The sequence below is a fragment of the Castor canadensis genome, chromosome 1 (genome assembly GCF_047511655.1).
Source record: "Castor canadensis chromosome 1, mCasCan1.hap1v2, whole genome shotgun sequence".
Classification (NCBI taxonomy): domain Eukaryota; kingdom Metazoa; phylum Chordata; class Mammalia; order Rodentia; family Castoridae; genus Castor; species Castor canadensis.
Window position 1 is genome coordinate 15,872,955 of NC_133386.1, and position 22,741 is coordinate 15,895,695.

A 22,741-nucleotide genomic window follows, 5' to 3' on the forward strand; every position below is an offset into this window, starting at 1 on the left:
TCATCCTTTAAAGGATTTTCTTAGTTTTAATCCAACAGGCTTTTAAAATTTTTATTCATGAATCCAAAAGTGTGGTTGCTATTTTTAAGTTATTGTTATCTCTTGACTGGATAGGCTTTCTTTTGAACTGATCTGTGTTGCAAACTCACAGCTGAGGGGCCTATAAGCATTTCGCAGAGCATGAAGTGAGTCTTGGGACCAGAGCTCCACGTTGCATTGAATCTGATCACATAACAAATGATGCTGCTTTCAGACTATTTACAAACTAGGGGAGGGAGTCTGATGTGATTTCAGGTCCTCACATCCTGGGTAGTGAGAATGGAAGTTCCTGTAGAGTCTGAGGTCTGAAAATTAACTTGAAAAAGGCCGTGCAAGTGAAAGCAGAAAAGGTGAGATATGAATCAGAGCAGTGAAGAATTCTCCCGAGTTCTTGGATGGAAGGTGGAGGAGGAGGGGAAGACAGAATGGGGGAGGGCTGCCAAAAGAAACATCCACCACCACAGTAATCATTCCTGCGTCCCTGTTGACTACAAATTTAAAGGAGAAACAGGAGGCAGAGGGATGGGAGAGATACACCCTAGGAATACAATCCACGTCACAGGAGACAAGATGGAAATGATTAGGAAAAGAAATGGAGAAACCTAGTTTTTAAAAAGGATTAAAGGAAATAACTCCCTCCGAGTTAGAATTAAGAAAAATAAAAGTGCATATATGGCAGCCTTGAAAAAGTAGATCAAGATGGGCGAAACACTCTCCCCCCATAAAAAGAGTTCACACTTCTGGCTTCAATGTTCCCTTTAAGTAAGAAAATGCTTTGATCGAATGAATGGAAGAGTAGAGGGAGGGCTGTAAAAGGAAAATTAATGATCTAATTATGAGTGATAAAAATAAGACAACCATAAAGGGCCAGTATCCCAGTCAGCCCTGCCAGTAATTCAGGCAGTGATTCCCCAAACTTTTCCTACACCTCTCCCCCTCTCTGCTGAATTAATTGTGCAAACCAAGATAATCTGAGATCCACTTGGAGTCTATGCTCTGAGCCGGTGCAGATTCTGAACTGGATACTTTGAATGATGTCTTCTTAGAATGAGTTCCTAGTAAATCTATGAAGTTTCTAAAAATAAAATAAAACTGTAACTTTATTCATGAATTCCACACAGAAATAACCCAGCCTTTGGGTAGAGAGTTATATTTTCTAACATTCTATGTCACTTTGCATTTTTGAAAAGTACAAATGGTGTTGCTTGACATATAAGAAAATTTCAAGGGTGGGAGCATGATTTGTCTCCTCCTAGTCCCCAGCTTCACTAAGGCCATTTTCACCTTCAAGAGCCTTTGTGTCTGAATCCAGTTTCTCGGGCACTGGCTTCCGTGCTGAAGAAAATGAAGGTTCTGCCCAAGTGCTTTTTGATGCAAACTGGTTACAGAACCTTAAACATCTTTTTGGTCAGTCACAGCATTTGGAAGATTATATCTCACTTCTAGCAGGTCCTAAATAAGGAATTCAACCCTTTCTGTGAAAAAACGGGTAAACAAGCAGATGGCAAGGAGATACAATTATGATTTTAAAAAATCATTTAAAACATAATTTTTTTCCTCTCAGAATACAAAACTAGTCGATGCTAGTAATGATAGGTAAAGTCTTCAATTTTCTCAAAAGGGCAAAATGTTTCACTATCCTTGGAATACCACAGGCATATAAAATTGTTCAGAATTGCAGCATAGGCAATAGTCCCTTGGATGCATTGATGTTGGCGTGACTCCTGTCACGACAGCTTTTGATTCTGTTGGCCTCAGATGGATTCAGGAATGTGTGTCTCAACAACACTCCAGGTAAGTCTACACAGGTAGCCCAGGGACCACATTTTGGAGAATACTCACCCAGAGCAATCCCTGGGAAAAAATGTTAGCAAGCAAATGGACCATCTGGTTGAAAAGGAAACATCAGAAGTGGCTGAAGCCTTTGTCGTCTTGGAGTTGACAGTCTATTAGTGACTAATAATTGGAAAAGAAAGATTGTATGTCTCTAATTGGATGGTGCATTTTGCTTTCTTAGCTGTCGTAGTACCATGGTCCCCCATATTTTCATTATGAGGTGTCAGTTTTATGATTTTCTTTGGGATAACTTATTAATATGATATCAGTCAACAGAATGTGAGTAGTTCATAGTGACAGAGCTTCTAATCTGCATGACACATGTGGCTCTCTCTAGAGTAGCCAGAGAGAGCTCAAGTCCAAAGTAAACAATCTCCCCTGCCAGCTGGCAGATAACATCTAATAAAGATTTCTAGGGTATGCACCCAGCAGGACCCCAATCATGATAAATGGCACCTAGTGACAGAGACACAGTAAATGATGGGCATTGTGACAAAGGAGAACTGCATTTGCCCTAGAATTTTCATGCGGAAAGGTGGAGCCAGGGGTAGCAATTGCCTGATTTTTCAGAAACAGACCTAATCAGACATTTCATGTGAAATCTCCTGATCTCACGATATTCCTAATTTTTGCAAAATACACCTTTGCTGTCCAAAGACCACATACCCACAGACTGGATTAGACTCTATCTCGCCAGTTTGATATTCCTACTGTAGTCACTCCCTGAAGCCAGGTCATGAGGCTCTTGAACTTCTAAAAGCAGCTGGCCCAGGGACTGTTGCTCTAGAGCAAGGTCAGCTGACTTTCTCAAAGGGCTCTATAGTAAACATTCCAGGCTTTTCAAAGTGTTTGGTCTCTGTCACATGTATCCAACACTTGGTTGTGACCTGACAGCAGCCAAAGATTATTCTTAGACTGATGGGTGTGGCTGTGTTCCATTCAAGCTTATTTACACAGTCGACTGGTCCACGCACACCACAATTTGCCTACCTCTTCTCCAGATATCACGTTGTGAGAATCTGATATTTGTTTAATGAGTGCAGTTTATGTAATTCTAGAGAAAGAAGTGTATTTTTAATTGCTTATGCTAAAGTTCTTTGTGATACAAATATTTCAAACAGTCCTGGATCCCTATGTGCCAATGCTGTTGAAATACATCACACAGGTGGTATCTTGAAGGGGACCATTGGCTCCCACCGGGCTCCAGCTGATCTTCTACCACCAGTCCCACCTCCACAGCTCAGAGACCTGCTGAACAGCTGGAGCTCTACTTGTTCCCTGGGCCAAATGGGCTTCCAGCCTCAATACCAAACCCATGCTGTGTCCAGCATCCTGTATCCTTGAGACATTACTGTCAACACCAATAAAATAAGGTGTTGAATTTAGCACACCCCTGCCTGTGGAAACCCACAGAGCTGCCACCCAGTAATTGCAGCTGGCGACACTTCCCAACTGTTTGATTCCTGCTGCTTCTGCCATGCATCCCATGTCAGAGTGAAACTCAACTCTCACTTGCAATAAACCTGTGACTGCTGGCTTTTGATCCTGGTCCCCAGACCTCTGAAGTTGCCAGTTTTTGCCAGTCAATCCCCTAGATGAGTAGACTCCAATGCTTCAATGGCCACAGCTAGACACAGGAAGACCTAAATGAATTGTGGGACCAAGGGGACAATAAATGTTTTGAACCCTCATCTTGGAGCAAGGTGGATGAACCACACATCTAAAGGATACTCAGTAATTATCACCTAAGGAATGGTAGTGGGAGGGTGAGAAATGGCTCAGGGTTAGGATCCAGGGGCACAGGCTAATATTTAAAGCTATTCCCACCTGTGGATACCCCTAAAGGGCCCATCAGCCTGGAAATGCATGCACTGACTTCCTCCCCTCCTTGTAAAGCCAGCCAGGGCCTTGGTGTGTGAACAGTAGAGAAAGCAAGCCCTGCCAGTGAATGATTCGCTTTTGTAAGAGCTGGGTTCTCCATTGCCTCTGGTCTCCCTGCTCAGCCTTCACAAAGCAAGTCACAAAGTCTTATTATTCACTGTCAAGACCAATGTAACATGAACACATCTTCATGTGATTCTGAAAAGCTGACACTAATGTGTGGGTGAAGTCCGTCAACTCGCTTTCATCAGGGAAGTAGCCTGGAGTCCATGCTGCAACCCATGTGGGGCCTCCAAGACCTGGGGAAGTAGAGACATGCATTGTTCAGGCAGCAGTAGGGCTGGGCTGGGTGGCCCGAGTTGCTGCAGGCTGCTTGTGTACTAAAAGGATGGAAGAAGGTACTTGGGCTTTTACCACTTCCCCCCACAGAGATCACAGGAAGGCAAGCTTCCAGGAATCCAGGACAGCTGCACAAAGCCACCAGACGCTCTGAGCCAAAGGCTTTTTTCACAAATCATTTATTCCTTCAGGAGGGGTTGGTGGTGTTAGCAGGCCTCTGCTGTGTCCTGTGTCACATGAGAGGAAGGGCTTACAGTACACTGGGCTTGTGTAAGAAAAATCCATTAGCAACCCAAGCAATTTTCTTGTTCTTGAGTCTGCTGATAAAAGGATGCTTCGAGCTATGTTGCAGCTCTAAGTGGGTGAACGTGAGCTTGTGCTTTGGCAGTTCATTGGTAAGGCCTTGCCCAGTTATCTCCAGCAGTAAAATGGAAAGAGTGCTGGCTTGGAGGTCAGAAGTTAGGAGTCCTGAGGACAGATCTGTCCCCTATAACACAGAGACTTGGGGGCTTCAGTTAACCTGCCAGAACCTTAGCATGTTAGTCAGTTTATTGGTAGTAGTTGTTTTTTGTCACTGTGACAAAATGCCTGAGAAAAGAACTTAAGGAAAGAAATTTATTTTGACTCACAGTTTTAGAGGTTTCAACCCAGGCTGGCTGATATTGCTTCTGGGCCTGTGGTGAGGAAGAGTATGGTAGGACAAAGCTGCTTACGTCATGATGGCCAAGAAGCAGAGAGAAAAGGGGGTGGGGGAGCCAAGGACAAGATTTACCCTTCAAAGTCACGCCCCAGTGATCCACTTCCTTCAATGAGGTCTCAGCTCCTAATAGTCCATTTAGTATGAACTCAGACCGGAGGTGCGGCTCAAGCAATACAGCACCCACTTTGCAAGCGCATTGCCCCAAGTTCAAACCCCCGTCCCATAAATAAATAAATAAGAGGCATGCCATTCAGTATGAGCTCATCAGTGGATTAATCCGTGGATGAGATTAACACCTTCATGAACCAATCCTCTCCCAATACCACCACCAGCTGGCAACCACGCCCTCAACACATGAGCCTTTGGGGCCCCTTTATACCCAAACCCCAACACCTGGTTTCTTACTTAGAAGGCATTGTAGAAGGAGGATGATCTCTAAATCTTTTGCTAAGAAAATCTCTGCTCATGTCTTATGACTGGGATATCCTTGTTAGTGTGGTGCCACAGTAAAGCTAGAATTATGCTGGAAGAGATAGAAAAAGACACTGCTTAGCACTCATGTGAGTAGTTTTCTGACAGTGACTTACACATGCCAGCCAGCACGCCGCCCATAATTAGCCATGAGTGGTGGGAGAAGTAGGTCATGCTCAGATCTTCCTCTCTGGGCTGAGGTCTTTCATCACACTTGACAGCCTCTTCAGCAAATTGCAAGACTTCTTGGCCAGCTGTGTGCCCCTTCTTCTAAATGAGACCTTTTTGTCCTTAGAGGGATAGCAGCTCCATGATTTGGGTTTGACTAATCTAAACTCACCTCATCTTCCCTGCTGGTCACTGCCTGGGAAATCAACTGCTCACTCCACAGGCCAGTGTGCCAGCTGCCTTCCTCCTCTCTCAGAACCACCATGTGGAGACTTTTGGCCCTTGACTAGACCTGAGGCACATTTTGGTTTAAAGGGCTCTTCCTGTATCGAGCCCCACTATCACCACCCCTGGTTTGGGGCTCATTGCCTGACTGAGTCTTGTGGAGAATGGTCTAGTTTTTAGTCTGTGCCCCAATCTCTGTTGTGAACTATTACCTGACATCCTCCATCCCGTCTGTCCCAGTGCCATAGATTCTTCATATCAGAATCCCCAGGGATTATAGATTCTTCATATCAGAATCCCCAGGCCAGAGATCCAGGGAGTCTACCCTAAGGGGTGAGGAACTAGGGAGCCCTGGAGCCTCTAAGAAGCAGGGGACCCCATAAATCATGGGAGCAGGGTTGTAATTCCAAAGCCCCACAGGATTTGACATCTGGTCCAACCCAGAACAGGGCCAGCTTCCTGTCAGAAAGGTTCCTAAGAAGTGGGTATATGGGTCAAGACAGGTGTGGCTGTCCCAGGTTCCAGTGGGAGGAGGTAAGACCACCAAGGACCAGGACAGAGGCTAATTAGTTGCAGAAATCCCTGGGGTTAGGCGGGGCAGTGCTGGGTGTCCAGGGCTACAACCAGGGGCAGGTCCTCAGGTGTTGGTGACAACTGTCCCTAATCAGGAAGGCTGCATGTCTCCAGTCCAGAGAATGAGCAGGGTTCAACCTACAGTGGGGTCACCTTTCAACTGCAGCCCTTGACTGGAACTTTTAATATGACCTCAGGATTATTGTCATGCTTTTCAAATTCTTAGTTTAACTATCTCACCTTTTAAAAAATATTAATTCTCCCCAGTTTATGTCCTTACTCTTTTTGTTTATTTTATTCTTTTTTGAAATTTCTAAATCTCATACTGTTTAAATTTCTTGATTCTTTACTTTCTCTTTGTCTTCTCTTTATCTTTGCTTTTATTTTGGAATTTTAGGGTTGTTTTGTTTTGAGACCAGGCCTCACTACGTAGCACCCAGTACTGGGATTAGAGGCATGTGCTACCTTTAGATCCTCGCCTTTTAAACTCTTGTTAATCTTTAAAAACTTAATGTTATTTTTTTTTTCATTTTCTCTTTCTGCTTGTTTTGTTTTTGTCTGTATACTTGTTTGCTTGCTTTTCAGAGGCACTGGGCATTGAACTCAGGGCTTTGTACTTGCTAGGCAAGAGCCCTACCACTTGGGATATACTCCCAGTTCTTTGGCTTTTCAGTTTTTGTTGTTGTTGTTTTTGGATTTTTTTTTTCCAGTAAGGACTCAAACTTTTGCCTGGGCTGGTCTTGGACTGAGATCCTCCTACCTCCACCTACTGAGTGGCTGGGATTACAGGCATGGCCAGGCCACCTCTCCCCGTTGTCTATCTTTTTCATCATCTTTGTCACTCACTAGCTGGATTAGCTCCACATCTTAGAAAACGTCTTAACTTCTCTGAATCTTGGGTTTTGCATCTGTATTTTCTTTTTAGGACTGGGGATGAAACCCAGGGCCTCACAACCACTGAACTACACTCCCAGACCCCGGGTTTCTCATTTCTAACATGGGGATGTGAATAATGCCTGCCTCCTTGTGCTATTGAAGCAGTTACTGAGGACTTGCTAATGCCATCCCCACTGAAGCAGTGACTGGTTCTTCTCAAGTTTTCATCTGCAGAATTTCTTCCCCTTGGCCCAGCATTCTAAATTTTAAGGAAAAGCTGCACCACCATAATTAAGATGTTACTGCCAAATAATCTTCCTTCAAATTTACAAACCCCAGAAAAATCTGGACAGAGAGAGAGAGAGAGAGAACGTGTCCTGAATGAGGAAGACCCCGCACACAGTCTTCCTGTCATCGAGCCCAGCACCTCCTTTCCCTCCCTTTCTTGTAACTGAGTTACCTCCTCATCTTCCAGGGTATCAGTCCTTCAGTAATCCTGATTTTGTTCCCACCAACTCTTGTCTCCCAATAGTGACGAACTTGGGTCAGACAGCATCATTATGAGGTAGGAAGAGGATGGGAATTTAATCCACCTGTGGTGTTTAGAGATGGGGCCTCTAGGTGGTGATTAGGAGTGAAGTCAGTGGAGTGGAGATCCCATGGCTGAACTGTGTTTACAGTAATAAGTGTGTGTTCTGTGGCCTGCAGTATTGACTTTGTCCTGGCTGATTTTCAAGACAAAGTTTACTTTGTAAATGAAATTTGATATTGTTTTTTACCGTCATTGTCATTTTTATCTTTGTTATTTTTATCATTATTATTGTATGATATTAAATACCCAAGTCACCAACTTCAAAAAAAGTAAAAAGAAGAGGGAGGGAGATGAGAAGAAACCTGAATATATGCACATGCCCCCTGTCTTTCACCACATGATGCCCTGCTCTACCTCAAGGTGCTGCCAGCAAGAAGGCCAACAGATATGATGTCTTGACCTTGGGCCTCCAGAACCATGAGCCAAAATAAACCTTGTTTAAAACTTACCTAGTCTATGGTATTTTGTTAAAGCACAGAACATGGCCTAATACAGTTAGGAAGGCAGCATTAGCCAGATTGCCAACACAGCCATCTAGACTGTGTTACATAACACATTTCACATTTCAAGGCTAGTCTGGTTCCTGAGAGCTGGATCTCTGTCATCATCAATTGGAAACTTCTGGCCCAGGCATCACAAATAACATGAAAACATGCTTTCTGAGGGAAGTCCCAACCCTTCACCAGCCTTCACAGTTCCTCCGAGGATCACAGTGATTTCTTCTCCACCTCCCTGTCTGCTGCCTCACTCACTGGAGCAAAATTTAGAAAAAAAGCAGAGTCTTATGAAAACATGCTTCTCACAGCATGCCAGGGCCAAGGCTCACAGACTGCTGTCTTCAAGACCTGTGTGAGGAAACAAATTTTTCTTTCACACAACAATGAAGTGTGAATTGTGTTGAACTGTAGTATAAAGGGTCAAGAGATAGGATAGCAAAAGCAATGCTCAGTGTGAGCAAGGACCTTTCTCCCAGCATAGCACATGACATTCTGGATATGACTGAAGTCCCATTTGATCACAGTTATCCTATCCCCATTGGACACTGGACCCTAGGCTCTGCTCCAAGAAACCCAGAGCATACCAAGTGCCTTCTTTGCTGTTGTTGGCATGAAGAGAGGCTAGAGAAAAAGACATTCCCCTAGCTTCCTCTTTCTTGTGACTACAGAAATTGGGACCAGCTGAAAAACTGGCATCCTCTCTCAAATCACTTTAAATCACTCAGTAGTGCCAAAGGGAAGGTTGGGATGCCAGTGCAAACAATTCAAGGGTCTGGAGGCAGTTTGGGTGTCTATATCATACAGCTACATCCTTGTTGCACCTCAGGAATTTTTTCACAGAGCCTCGGTCCTCAAATTGGTACTTTTGGAAACAGGATTTTCATGTATCCCACTCAGGCTTTGGTGAAAGGACTCACTAACACTCTCCTAAGAGGCTGATCTATAAACAAACTTGTTAACTTTATGACATAAGCTTGCCACAGACTGTATTTCAAATTCAGAGGACTGAAATGGTTGTTAATGGTTTTATAACAGGAAAATTTTTATCAATGCTTTGGACAGAGTCCAGTGAACCACACTGGCCTCCCAATGCAGCCAGTGCTTCTCCAGGTACTGGAATCTCTGTTCTTACCTCACCCTTCCTTCCGAATCCTCTGTCCCACCACCATTCTTCTGCCCAGGGCTCCAACACGGCTTCTGAGCAGTTTCTCTGGTACCCAGAGGCTTCTGTCTGAATCCTTCCCATTCCTGAGACTTTGACCTTTCTCACTCTGTGTTTTGAGATGCCTCTTCTTGATGGCACATGAAGGACATTCTGGCTATATCAGATATCTATATCTGAGTTAGAACACAGAAGGACACAGTAGCCTCTCAATCATTTGTTGATTCATATGGTCAGACCTTGGAGCCTGCCTATCCGACCTTCATTTGGAAAAAAGGGGCAACTTTTCTCAATCTGCTAGTTAGTTCAGCTCAGTGGGAAGAAATAGAAAGGCTCAGAGTGTGGCTCTGGGAGTGTGGTCACCAAGAGGGTCACTCTGTGGCTTTGGGAGATGATTTGGACATACTAGGCTTGGGCTGCCCTCCCACAGTCACCAACCATGTGACAAAGGAGAGCCTGCTCCCCCTCTCAGGACTGCTACAGAAGCTAAATGGAGCTGGGGGCACTGTGGCTTCTATATGACTGTTGTCTTTCTTTGGAGCATTATATCATCTGAATCAAGTTAGCCTTGAAATTAAAGTGTCATTTGGTATTTTATGTAGTCAGTGCATTCTTGTTAACGTGTGTCCCTCCCACTGTTGATTTCAGAAAACTATCCAGGTTTTCCTTTCAGGCACAGAGGACAGTAGGAGTTGAAATTTTAGTCCCTTCTGGCTCTTAATTATTGTGGCTTATGATGCTCTTCTGGGGAAGTGTGCAAATGGTATAACTTTATACTTTCATAGTGAAATATCTCAATAGATCACCAAATGAACACCCATGAAACAACCACTCAGGTGAATAAATAAAAAAATGCAGTGTCACAGAAGACACCTGTGTCCCTCCTGGCTGTTACCCCTTTCCTCCCTACCTCAGAAGCAACCACCATCTTGACTTGTACGGTAAACTTTAGTTTTGCTGTTTGCTTCTTTGTATCTGGCTTCTTTTACTCAACATGTTTTTGAGATGTATTCTTTTTAGAGTATAGTTGTAAGGGATTTATTGTAACTGCCCTTCAGAACTCCACTGTATACCATCATCCATCCATCCTACTGACTATGGACTTATGGGTTATTTCAACATAATGATACCATGAATGCTCTTTATTATCTCTCTGTGTTCACAGGCACCATTTCTGTATGGTACATAAGAGTGAAATTGCTGGACTACAGCATGTGTGTATATCTTCACTGTGAATAAATAGTGCCCAAATGTTTTCCAAGGAGGCTGTAGCAGTTTCTATTCCCACCAGCTGTGCAGGAGAGCTCTTGTCCCTTGTCATCACCATCAACAACCGGGACTTTCATAAACTCTCAATATTCATGAAGTAGCCTCAGAATACTGCTATCTGTATGTATTTCATGTTTGACTTTGCTGCCATGCTTTTAAATATTCATAATAAGCATATATAGAATACGGAAACAACTAAATTGTGATATCCCATTTGGGACTCAGTTATATTTCCATAGACTAAGCCCACCTCTCAGTGCACATAGGCTTCCTCACCTGCTGGGCATGGACCTGCCAGCTGCCCCTACACGTTCAGAAACACTGCTAATCTAATGTGCTATCAGGACTAAACAGTTACCCTCTACGTAGTTATCATTTTGTCTTTTTCTATAGAAAATCACCTTGAATGCTCTGAAGTAACTTTTAAAGGATCAATGTTTAGTTTTTGTAAGGAGATAAATTCTTCATAAGCATCAGCTTTCACAGTTACGCATTAATACTGTCAGTCTATTTGAGAAAATACTAAAGAAGAGTGCTTTACACAAATCACCTGCATACAGGCTTTCTCAACATTTCTGATGGAATGACCGGAGACCTTCAGAAAAGCCATTCCCAATCTAGCGAAATTGACAGGCACCACTGCCATCATTCCTGAAGAAAAGCAAAGGGGGAAAAAAAAAAACACCTCAATTCTCATCAGAAAACTAAGACGAGGCTCTGGTTCAGTTCCACAGGTTGTGCTCTGCTTCTGCTGGGTCATCTGGCACAAAGCTGACCTGCTCAGGAGGAAGTGAACTGTGTCCCTACTTCTACTCTGTCTTTGTTTGGGACAGAATTTTCACCAGACTCAGAAACCAGGGGTGTAGCTAAAGGATAAATGCTCACTTAAAAAAAACAAAAACAGTTCAGATCTACCAAGAGAAAACAATAATAACTTAAAATCAGTGGGAGAAGACAAAAATGCAAAGTTACTGGGTCTCACTTGGAGGAACACAATATAAGCTTGATGTGAGAGTCCCTCATCAGCAGCGCGAGTCTCCCCTGAGTGAGACTCACCCAGCTCCAAGTCACATGCCTTCCACAGGAACTCCTTCCCTTTATGTGCTTCCAGCTTTGCAGGAATTGTTCCACAGTCACAGCAATGCTTCCTGCCCCAGCAGAGCTCTGTCCTCTCCCCAGTTCAAGAGTTCAAAGCTTCTAGGAAATGAAGGACATCTGTCCATGGATCATCCCGGGATATGACCTGAGCACGACAGCTCAATGAACTTCCATCATGCTTGAAGCTGCTGGCAATATTGAATCCTGCGTGGCGCAGCAGAAATGCACGGGGTAAGTACATAGTCAGATTCCTCAGCATACATAGCACGTGCTATCAAGATCTCATCTCTCCCAAATCATTTCATTGTTTTTTCAGTACTGAAGTTTGAACTCAAGTTCTCATGTTTGCTAGGCAGGCAATCTACCACTTGAGCCCAAGTCCGTGGCCCTTTCTGCTTTAGTTATTATCAAATGGCGGGGGAGGGGGGAGGGCTCTCATTTTGCCCCAGCTGGTCTGAATTGTAATCCTCCTTTTTATGCCTCCCATGTAGCTAGGAAAACAGGCACATGCCACCACACTCATCTCATTGATTGAAATGGAGTCTCACTAATTTTTTGGCTGGGCTAGCCTTAATCCTCCTGGTTTCCGTTTCCCTTTTAGCTGAAATTACAAGCAGGAGCCACCTCGTCCTGCTTACTCTAAAATTTTTTATAATATAACCCAGGCATTTTCTGCAAAGATAACACTTTCAAAGCCTTTCTTCTGGAAATCACCCTTTCCTTTAACATTCAAATGAAATGTGCAGATGGAATGGGAAAGGTCAAGGTCAATGCACCCCAACAAAAATACAGTTGCTTCCAGTGACAAAATGGATGTTTTTGAATATCTAACATATTTAAGGATGCCTTGCAAGGTGCCCGCTACATCTCTCCAGACTCTTGATAATCCAATGAGTTTTCTTTCACTCTCTCACCAAGTCTCAAAACATAACCGCACCGAGCGCAGCTGAGAGTTGGTTTCCTGAAGCTGCTGGGAGTTCAAGGCCTCATCAGGCAAAGTGACCACAGCCAGTCAGGGCGAATGCTGGGCTAGAAATCAGTGTTCTCTAAAAGCTCTCTGAAACATCAAGACAGCCTGCAGTAGGAATGATCCTGCTAACTCATCAATAAATTGCCTGCCATTTCTACAGGCATTCGGGATCATGTCATCTCCCCTCTGCTAGCTGTGACTGGCTGTGACCGGTCCACATTTTGCCCACAGTGGAAGTTGGCTGACCTGAACGGGCAGCCAGATGCTTCACAGAAAGTGGCTTTAGCTCCTTGGGCCCAGTTTTCCTGTGAAGAATGACCTATCGCTAACCAGCATCCCAGTGAGACCTCAAATAAATTATACTTGACTCCCAATAATTTTCAGATGAAATTATGTGAAAAACAAAGGGCCAAGGAGGAAGAAGAATGGAGCAGACATCTTACTGTGCTCTTGAGGAGGGCAAATGGAAAGACAGGAAGACTGCTGTTGCCAGGCAACACCCCTCCAGCTTCCGGTTGGGGCCCTGACTATGAAATGGCTTCCTGTGTCCTCACATGTGCCTGCCTGGCGGCTAAGCTGTGGCCACTCTGTACGTGAGACCCGAATCTCTATCCTGATTTGTGTTGCCCTAGAAATGGTCCACTTCTAAGCTTCTTCCATTTCCAAGAATTCTAGGCCCCTCTGTGCATGTCATGAGTATTATATAATCTATAGGAAAGCAGTGTGTACGGACAAATCTCATGCAGATTGAGCCAGCTCCTTGGAAGTTCTCCATTCTTTCCCCATCAGCTGCCAGATTTGGAAGGCCAACTGACACTCAGCCAGGCCATTTTATTCATCACTGTACAAAACCAGACTTTGGCCCCTCTCTTGCTAAGACTCACAGAATACAAAGGCTGGGAAGAGCTAGGGGATCCCTCACTTTTCCCTTGACAACCCTGGCCCCATCTTGGGATTTAAATGAAGCATTTGGCTCCAGCTATTGTAAACCTGTCTTCCTTATGATGGAGTACTTGTGGCTCTATTCTCTGAAGAGCACTGAAATGTAGTCCAAGGAACAGCTGGATGTGCACGAGGGAGGGCGGTCTCCACCTCTGGGGGGAGTGACCATCAGGGCCTGAGGCTTCCATGGCAGGAATGTGTAGGGTGACAGGAAGCTCTTTCATTTCATAGAACCCTTCTGATATAATCCAAGAGCCTGCTATTGGGATGTCAGTTTTCTTCTGAAGGTCATCCTTTCCTTTAATATCCCAGAAGAGTAACCTGAGTCCACCTAATATTCATTGTGAAGCCCAGAGCCATGTCTGCTGGGAGTCTCAAAGAAATTAGATTCCTCTTGGTGTTCTCTCTCTCTCTCTCTCTCTCTCTCTCTCTCTCTCTCTCTCTCATCTTCCTTTTCTACTTATGCCTCTTCACCCTATTCCTATACTGTTCCTCTTCCTTCATTCCTAAAGTGTGGAAAAGACATTTTAGTGAAAATTGCAAGAATGGACAAAAGAATTTTAGCCCAATTCAGGTGATAACATACAAATGAGCATGCAGATATGAGAACACAAAAATGTCTGTTTCCTCCTACAACACTCTCAACACTTCAACACAGAACACTTCTGTGACCAGATGTGTGTGGTTTTCTTGGTTTTATTTATTTGTTTGTTTTGTTTTCACACCAATCAGTTCTCCAATTGAATCCCAGAGGTTAAGGGTTCAGTTCTATGAGATCCACCACACAAACATACACACGTGCAAACACACACACACACATTTTGGATGCCAATGGAAAAGCTAGGGCAAACTGGCTATGAATTGAGGCATTTCCACCATATAGCCTTGAGGTCTGTCCTTTGCTAGAACAGATAAAACTCAAGAAAAGCCACACAGAAGAGATGCCCAGGGCAAGGTTCCATGCTCTTTTCAGAGCATGATATCCTCTCTGTGTTTGGCAAACTGGAAGCTCTCTGAGCCCTAGGCTGAGAATTTGTCTGGAGTCTTCATTACATATGCATGAACAATTGAATCACTGGCCATTGATCAACTCATCGTCTGGCCTCTTTCCGTTCCCAGGAGGTCAGATGGAAGGACCTAAAAATTGCAACCCTGCTACTGCAAAGTTGGTTCCTCTGGCAATCAGACCCATGCTCTAGATAGTCCAGGACTGTCTAGGAGCCCCAGGGCACAGTCACATCATTAGCATACAAAAACATATTTGTCTCTTTCAAAATTCATGTGAGCTACCCTGGTCTCCCATTTCCCCAGCCGCCCTCACGACAGAGACTCCTTGTGGGCCTTCCTTCCCTTCCAGGCTTCACAGGTGTCCTGCGACCTTTTACTTGCCTTTAAGTTCCATCAGTTAGCCCTTGGGAGGATGAAGCAGGAAGATCTTGAGTTCAAGGCCAGAGTGGACTCTATAATGGACTATATAACAAATGAAAATACCTCCTCTTACTCAGATTGTGTGCCCCTAACTCAGAAATTCTGCTACTGCAATGCACAGCTATTTCTTTATCTGAAGCCTCTTGTACCCAGGGAAGTAAAATATCTCATTAGATTAAAAATAATTTAACCAATTCTTTACCAAATCTAAAAATGAGATATATTTTCATTCCTACTTCTATTCATCAGTAGAAAAAGCTCCTCAGGGAAACTACCAGGCTATATTTCAATGTAACTGGAAGACTCTGAAGAGCCCCAATCATAGAAATGACAGATGTTTGGGAGATGGAAAAGTTAATTACCTCTTTTGAGCTTTAGACATTGTATATGTATATCAAATGATCATAATTCCTTGTACCCATAAACATGTACAAATATTATGTGTCAATTACAAATGAATAAAATAAATAAATATTGCTTAAAACTAACATCAGATTTCCACATATGTTGAATTTCCCTATCGGACCTAGAATAATATTAACCATAAGATATCTTTATTCATGTAACTATGGAGGAGCATCTCCAAGTAAAACTGGACTACCAAAGGCTACACCTTCAAAACAGGGGTAAATGAGAATAAATCCACAGAAATAAGTAAAAGAAATCTCACAAGTTACACTGGCACTGGGTCAAGGTAGGAAAAATTTATTCCTTAGGAAATTTGAACTCATACTATGGAGACAACTTTATTTAGAACTGTCGACAAATACTCTAGAGTAACTTGATTTCAATCCAGATGAATACAATTGTAAGACAGATTCCAATTTTAGAAGTTGTGAAAATATCAGGAAAATATGCCTCTTAAAACCAAGAAATCAACCAGTCATGTCAAGTGAAGACAAACAGGAATATTTTCAAGTCAGCATTCCTTATAGCAAGATGATGAAAATGGTCTTACTTAGGAAACAAGAACAGAGCTTTGTCCATCTGTTGTGTTCTGTTAGCCATACTGTGTCCTTTCTCACATCAGTTTCTTATACTCAGCTAATTGCAGAAGAAGTAGAAAGTTTCTGAAGGGAATCAGTATAGAATCACTAGAAATAGAATGAATTTTGAATTAGATAGACTCACTTAGGTTCAGATCTTTAACAACTGTGTTATCTTGAACAAATTGCTTTGTTTCTCTGAGCCTCTAACTGTATGACCTTTAGGTAAAGTCAACAGAATGCAGAGTTGTAAAAATTAAATATCACATGTGTGAAACAACTGGCATGGGACATCTGATACTCATTCAACAATTTTGGCTATTATTATGACTACATTCCTTTTTAGAGATTTGTTTTCGTTTTAGGACTCAACCTACAGGAAGCACAATAACCAAGGAAGATACTTTCCTTCAGCTGTTCATTTAGTAATAAATGTGAGTATTGATGGAGTCCTAAGTCCTAGTTGAACTTGAGTCCTGGACTCTAGTGTTAGTCCAATTCCAATTGGCAGCTTGGTGGCCCTGCCTCCTCCCCAAAAGGCTGTAAAGAACTGATTCTTGTGTGGTGATGCTTTCCTCAAACCATCACTGAAGGGAGTCCCACTGTCTCTATCCTGGAGGAGTGAGGGAACCTTCACTTTTGGAAGATTTGAAATAAATGGTTTCCATTCTGCAAACATTTACTAAGTATCTCCGAAGTTTCAAACTCTGGACCATGTTGCAGGGACACAGAGATGAACAGAACATCTCAGTGGAGAAAAGAGCAAGAAGAATGAGCTATGATAACCAAGTGCCAACTCCACAAGCAAGGCAGTCAAGGTAGGAAGAGGACTGCGAGGACACATTGACTCTGCCTCAGGAAATCAAGAAAGGCTTCAAAGAGAATGCGATGCTTCAGTGGGCATAAAAGACGTCCAGTGCTTCGCCAGGTGCATAATGCTGGAGTCTTAGAGATGCACTACATCGCATCCACTTATTTCTCCCCATCCCAAGTATGGAGTCAAGTATGAAAGTCAAGCACAAAGACAAACCAGTGGGGTCAAAAGGTCAGCTTCAGTGCTGAGAAAGACAATTGAAGAACATGGTTAAAAGACCATGCCACATAAGGAGGAATTTTATAGGAAGAAACCTGACAATCCCCACCTTGGCTAGGCAACCAACGCCAATGTCAAGAGTCATAAATCATGTTGGTAGCAGGTACCTTTGATAGGATATGAGGTGAATGGTGTTTTACCTTTGTGGTCTCCCTCTCCCCAACCCATAATCATGAGAAAAACATCAGACAAATCCCAGTTGTGGGACTTTCTACACAATTCCTGACCAGTACTCCTCCAAACTGTCAAAGTCATCAAAAACAAAGTAACCCAAGAAACGGTCCCAGCCAAGAGGACCCTAAGAAGACATGGCAACCTGATATCTGTCACAGTGCTGTGTCCTAAATGGAATCCTGAAACAGAAAGAGGACATTCAATAATACCTAAGGAACTCTAAATTAACTGTGGACTTTAATGATGTATTAATTGATATCAATAGTAATGATCATAAAATGATCAATAATGAGCCAATGGTCATTAACAGTGACAATGCATGATACTATTGCAAGATGTCAATAATAGGGGAAACCCAGCATGGGTTTCTCTCTGAAGCTGTCTTCTGAATTTTCCCTGAACTGTCTTCTCAGCTTTTCCATAAATCTAAAATTGTTCTAAAAAATAAAGACCCTACTGTGGTTGTCCCGCCAAGACTCATGTTTTAATTGCCAACATAACGGTAATAAGAAACATTTGAGTCATGAGAGCTCTGCTTCACGGATGGATTAATGTAGTTCTCTTAGGCCTGGGTTAGTTTTGACGAGAGTGAGTTGTTAGAAAGCAGGGTCCCCTCATGCTTTATCCTGTTTGCCCTTCCACTTTCCATCACGAGCTGAAGAGCATGAGGCCCTCGCCAGACGCTAAGCAGACGCTGGTGGTATGCTCTTGGACTTTCCAGCCTCCAGAAACATAAATCTCTTTCCCTTATAAATTACCAAGCCTCAGGTACTCTGTTATAATACTAAAACTGGATAAAGACAGACTATTAAAAAGAAAAAATGGAGGGCATACCCACATGTGCTAGCCTCCCCATCCAAGCACAGACCATAGTGCGGCTATATGAGAACTGCAGAGCAGAGTCCCTGATCCGGGATTGCTGCCCAGGACAACAAGGAGAAAATAGATCCCAGAACTTGAAAGCATTTAATTGATTGAACCTGCTCAGCCATGGAGACTCAGAGAAAAGTGGTAGAGGCCTGGTGTGTTTCCAGAGAGGCCCCATAGCAAAGCAGACAGTGTATGGATCCTGGAGCGAGCTGCCTGAACCCGAAAGCCTGGGACTGCCACTGTCTACACATGTGAACTTAGCAGGCTACTGAACCTCTCAGAGTCTCCATTTTGTGATCTGTAAGATGGAAATGGCAATAATATCAACCTGAATGAACCAGGAGAGGATTAAACAAGATACTACATGTAAAATGGCTGAAACAGTCCCTGGTACACAGGGGTACCAGGTGCTCAGTGGGTACAAGACATTATTGTTGCTGTCACGGAGACAGAAAGCCAGGGGAAGGAGGTCAGCATGGGGGATCTGAAAGCTGCCCCTTGGGGCAGGGAGATGAGAAGGGCAGCTTTCTGGGAGTCTTGGGTCAATGCTATGCCTGAAGATAAGGTTCCCATGGGGACATCAGGTGAGATCAGATTGGGACAGAAGAGATGGGCTCAGGAATGAAAGACGTCAAGCCAGGGCTCTCAGCCTTTCTAGGGATAGATAGGAATATAGAAAGCTATGGTGGGCAGACTTTTTCTAGAAAGGACCAGATAGTAAATATTGCAGGCACTGTAGGCCAAGAGAAAAAAAAAATCCAAGATATTATGTAGGCAATTATAGACAAGAGTAAAATTTCCATGAACAAAAGTGGATTTTCTGAAAAGCTGGAATTCTTGAACACCAGATAGATTTAAAAACAACTATTTAGGAAGCCTAATGCAGTTGTGTAGTTTAATTCTACCCTGTCTCAATTGTCGACCCTCTGCTGTAGTTAAAGCATGGGTTAAAAACAGAGCCAAGCAGCCCAGGTATACTGAGGATTTCTGCAGCCTATGATTATTAGCAGATCTTCAGCAATTACTGATTGGAAAGCAATGCCCCTGACTTACTGCTGTTCTCCCATTCTCTGTACTTTGAAGACTGTGGAGTAGCTGGCAATAAAGACGTCCCAGTACCAGAGTCAGAGTGGCACTTCAGACACTTCCAAGTCACAGCCACACCTCTGTGATTTATGGTGCGCCGAGCAGAGCAGCAGAGCAACAACTCTGCCTTTACTGCAGACAGCAGGTGAGTGAATGTGTGTGATGTGTGTCTCAATAAAATTTTATTTATGGACATGGAATTTTTAATTTCACATAATTTTAAATGTCATGAAACATTCTCTTTATTCTATCCCAACCAGTTAAGAAAAGGAAAACTGTTCTTAGCTTCAAGACCCTGTAAGAACAGCCAGCCAGTTGGATTTGGCCTGCAGGCCATAGTTGGCCCATTCCTGTATTAATGGATGGTTGCATTGAATCTTAGAAAATCACACACCTTAAGCATCAAGTCTTCATTTTCTGGAGCTAAGTGCAGCATCCTCTGCAGAAGCAGCAAGGATTCAGGGAGGCCATGTGGTCTCCTCGTCCCCTCCAACTGCCCGGTGCACTTTGCAATGTCTCCCCCACCCCCCCACCCCACCCCCGCCACCAGCAGCAGCTGCTGTCTGAGACAGCAGTACCGTGAAACTCAGAAAAATCTGAATCACTCCAAAAAGAGCCAGCTCTGGGCTCCTGCTACTGTTAAGAGAGGCTTATTTTAGCCTCAAGACTGTCGCCAAAACTATGAGCTCAGTTCCATTGCTATAACTTTTGTCCATGGCACCTTCTAATTATGTGAGTCATGCCACTAAAGGAATCTATCAGCACCCAGCCTCATGGGAAGGGACTTACCGTGCTCTTGAAGATGGTGACATTGTGAACACCTAAGAATCTGAGACCATATAGGGATGGCACGCCCACAATTAAAGTAGTCTTCGATTTTGTAACTGAGTTGGTTTGCATGTCGGAACAGGAGTTTTGATTTGGGGAATGGCATTCACAGGTGCTGCTATTCCTACTGTGTGCAGAATATGGTTCTAGATGAATGGGTGCTAGAGGAATAGAGGAGCGTAAGGTAAAAAAGAGGAAATACAGTGTGCACCTGTAGTAACGGCTACTTGGGAGACTGAGGCAAAAGGGTCACAGGAGCCCAGCAGTTGAAGGCCAGCCTGAGAAACAGCAAGACCATGTGTCAAAAACAGGAACTACAAAGAAAAGAAAAAGAGAAAGGAAACCCCTTGTCCTGAAGTAGCCCTGAGCCTCAGAAATGATCTGCTGCTGTAATAGAAATGCCACAGACGGGGCAATGGATAAACAGTAGTTTATTTGGCTTACAGTTCTGAAGGCCAAGTCCAAGTGCTGGTATCTGGTGAGGCCTTCATGCTGCATTGTAGCGTGGAGGAAGTGCAAGCTACATGGGTGCGGCAGTGAGAGGAAACCTGGCCACACCTATCCTTTACATCAGGAAGCCCCTGCCTTGAGAATAACACTCAATAACCCACTCGTGAGAGCACAGTCTCCATGCTGTAGTCACATCTAAAAGGTCCCCACCCCTTCACGCTGTTACAGTGGTAACCAAATTTCAACCTGAGTTTAGGAGGGACTTCAAACCTGAGCAAAGGGCCAGCTCATTTTACAGAGGAGCCAAGACCAGAGAGGTCAGTGGATGTCCAAGGTCCACACTAAGTTGTGGTAGTGAGAGAGCCGGACCCTCAGTGTCCGCAAGCTGGGAATGACATGGTGGAGAAATACTTTTCCCTTTGAACTGGCCCAATCCACAGAATTTGTCTCCATTTACCCTGCAGTCTCATGTTCCTCCCCTTGAGGAAGGGGACATTTGGTTTAGAGTCCAGGGCAGTGTTATGTCCATCTATGACATGCTTTTCACTCACGACAGTGTCTGGTTTGAGCAATCTGTGGTCACCCTAGTATTCGACCTGTTGAAGAAGGTGAAGAAGTTAATGTACTGCTCCTGTCTGTCAGGCCTCAGGGACAAGCAAGAGGTGAGGTGGTCCTGTTTTAAGACTGCAGGCCGCCATTAGATAGCTTGAAACTTGTTAACACCACACTTGTTTCCATCTCCCACCTGTTACTGTAGCTATGAGTCAGGTCCAAGGGATCTCTCAACTCTGCAGCAACCTTCTGCATGCACACAGGCTCCACACGCAGCCCAGGGGCAGCCGGGGGCACATGCAGACCCACCAGCAGCACACCTGTACTGCGGCTCAAACAGCCCTGGGACCCAGATGCCATCCCAAGCAGCAACAGCTCGGAAATCAGTTGCCCTTTGAAAAGCAGAAAGGTTCAAAATGTTCACTTGGTGCTGAAAAACAAGTCTGGCAGGAGACTAACCACATGTCCTGTGTAACTCTGAGCTTCCTGACTTCAGCTAACAAGAGAAGGAAGGAGGAGCAGGGAATCTGTTTCCAGCAGGTCCCTCACAGTGTGGGCTGTGGATCCCAACAAACAGAGGGGTAAAATGCAGCTTCCTGATGGCCATCTGAGATCCAGAGGTCTGCAAAGAGGGCAATGAAGGACCCAGGCTACCCCACTACATAACAAGCAGTTGAAAGACTGACTTAGAAACAGGTGTCAACAAGTGTATTTCCCAAGCCTCTCTCTTTGTGCCTTTTCCTCTGTCTTGTGGTCACTTAATGGGCCTTTTTCCTAAAGCTGACAGTAAGATCCCTGAGGACAGATTCTGATTAATGAAAGAATCCATCAGGCAATTAATCAATCAAAGAAGGGCAAAGGAGAGCAAGGAAGGGAGGAGTCAATCACTCGGTCATCAGATCTTAGGATTTTAAGCTGCAATGGTTGACCATCTCCTGCTCGTTCCTCAGGAATTCAGGGTGCCTAGGTTCACATAATTCAGAGGGTGTTGTGTTGTCCTCACTGGAATCTGCCTGATCTCCTGGTGGTCTTGCCTTCAGCATGTAGCCATGCCCCTGTACTCCAGGTGCCTTCAGATACCTTTTTCTATGTGTGCCATGACATAAAAAACAAAAATAGCAATAAGGCTGGGAAACCCCGAAATGATTCCATCACAAACATATTTGCTAGCTTTCTTTGTTAATGGCTTGATTTGGGGAGAAAGTGCCTTCAATCTATTGAGTGGGACAACAAGAAAGAAATGCTGTCATTTATATATTTTATATAAATTTTATATATTATATATACATATGTTTTTGTCAAAATCAATCAGTTCAGACTGAATGATGTCACCCCAGGAGCAGTGCAAGCCTGAGTAGCTGCTTTGTTTCCCCTGTGTCCAGGGCGGCTACCCTCCCACCACTAATATATCCCCAACTTCCAATCTTAGGCTCCTCTCCTCTCTCCGGCTTGCTTTCTTTAGGAGGTAACTTCTCTGGCTCTGGCGAGCTTCCTGGATGCTTCTGACTTGTCAGCAATAAAAGGAAAAGCAAAAGTGTAAGGTAGACTCAGTGGGAAGAGGGGAGATGGAGAATAGGAAGTGCTGAGGTGGCTGCTTCCCATCAGCCTGGAGGCAGCACCAATGGATCCAATAGAA

The 22,741-nt window shown here is 43.9% G+C and overlaps 1 long non-coding RNA gene across 1 annotated transcript; it reads right to left on the reverse strand.

The window, feature by feature from the left end:
- Window positions 1–4,293: 4,293 nt before the first annotated feature.
- LOC141420669 (uncharacterized) lies at window positions 4,294–20,611 on the reverse strand. The gene is made up of 3 exons (XR_012445192.1): window positions 20,548–20,611; window positions 11,685–11,930; window positions 4,294–8,545 (listed from the first exon to the last, which is right to left on the reverse strand). It is a non-coding gene; the product is annotated as an uncharacterized lncRNA (long non-coding RNA).
- Between the last annotated feature and the right edge of the window lie 2,130 nt (window positions 20,612–22,741).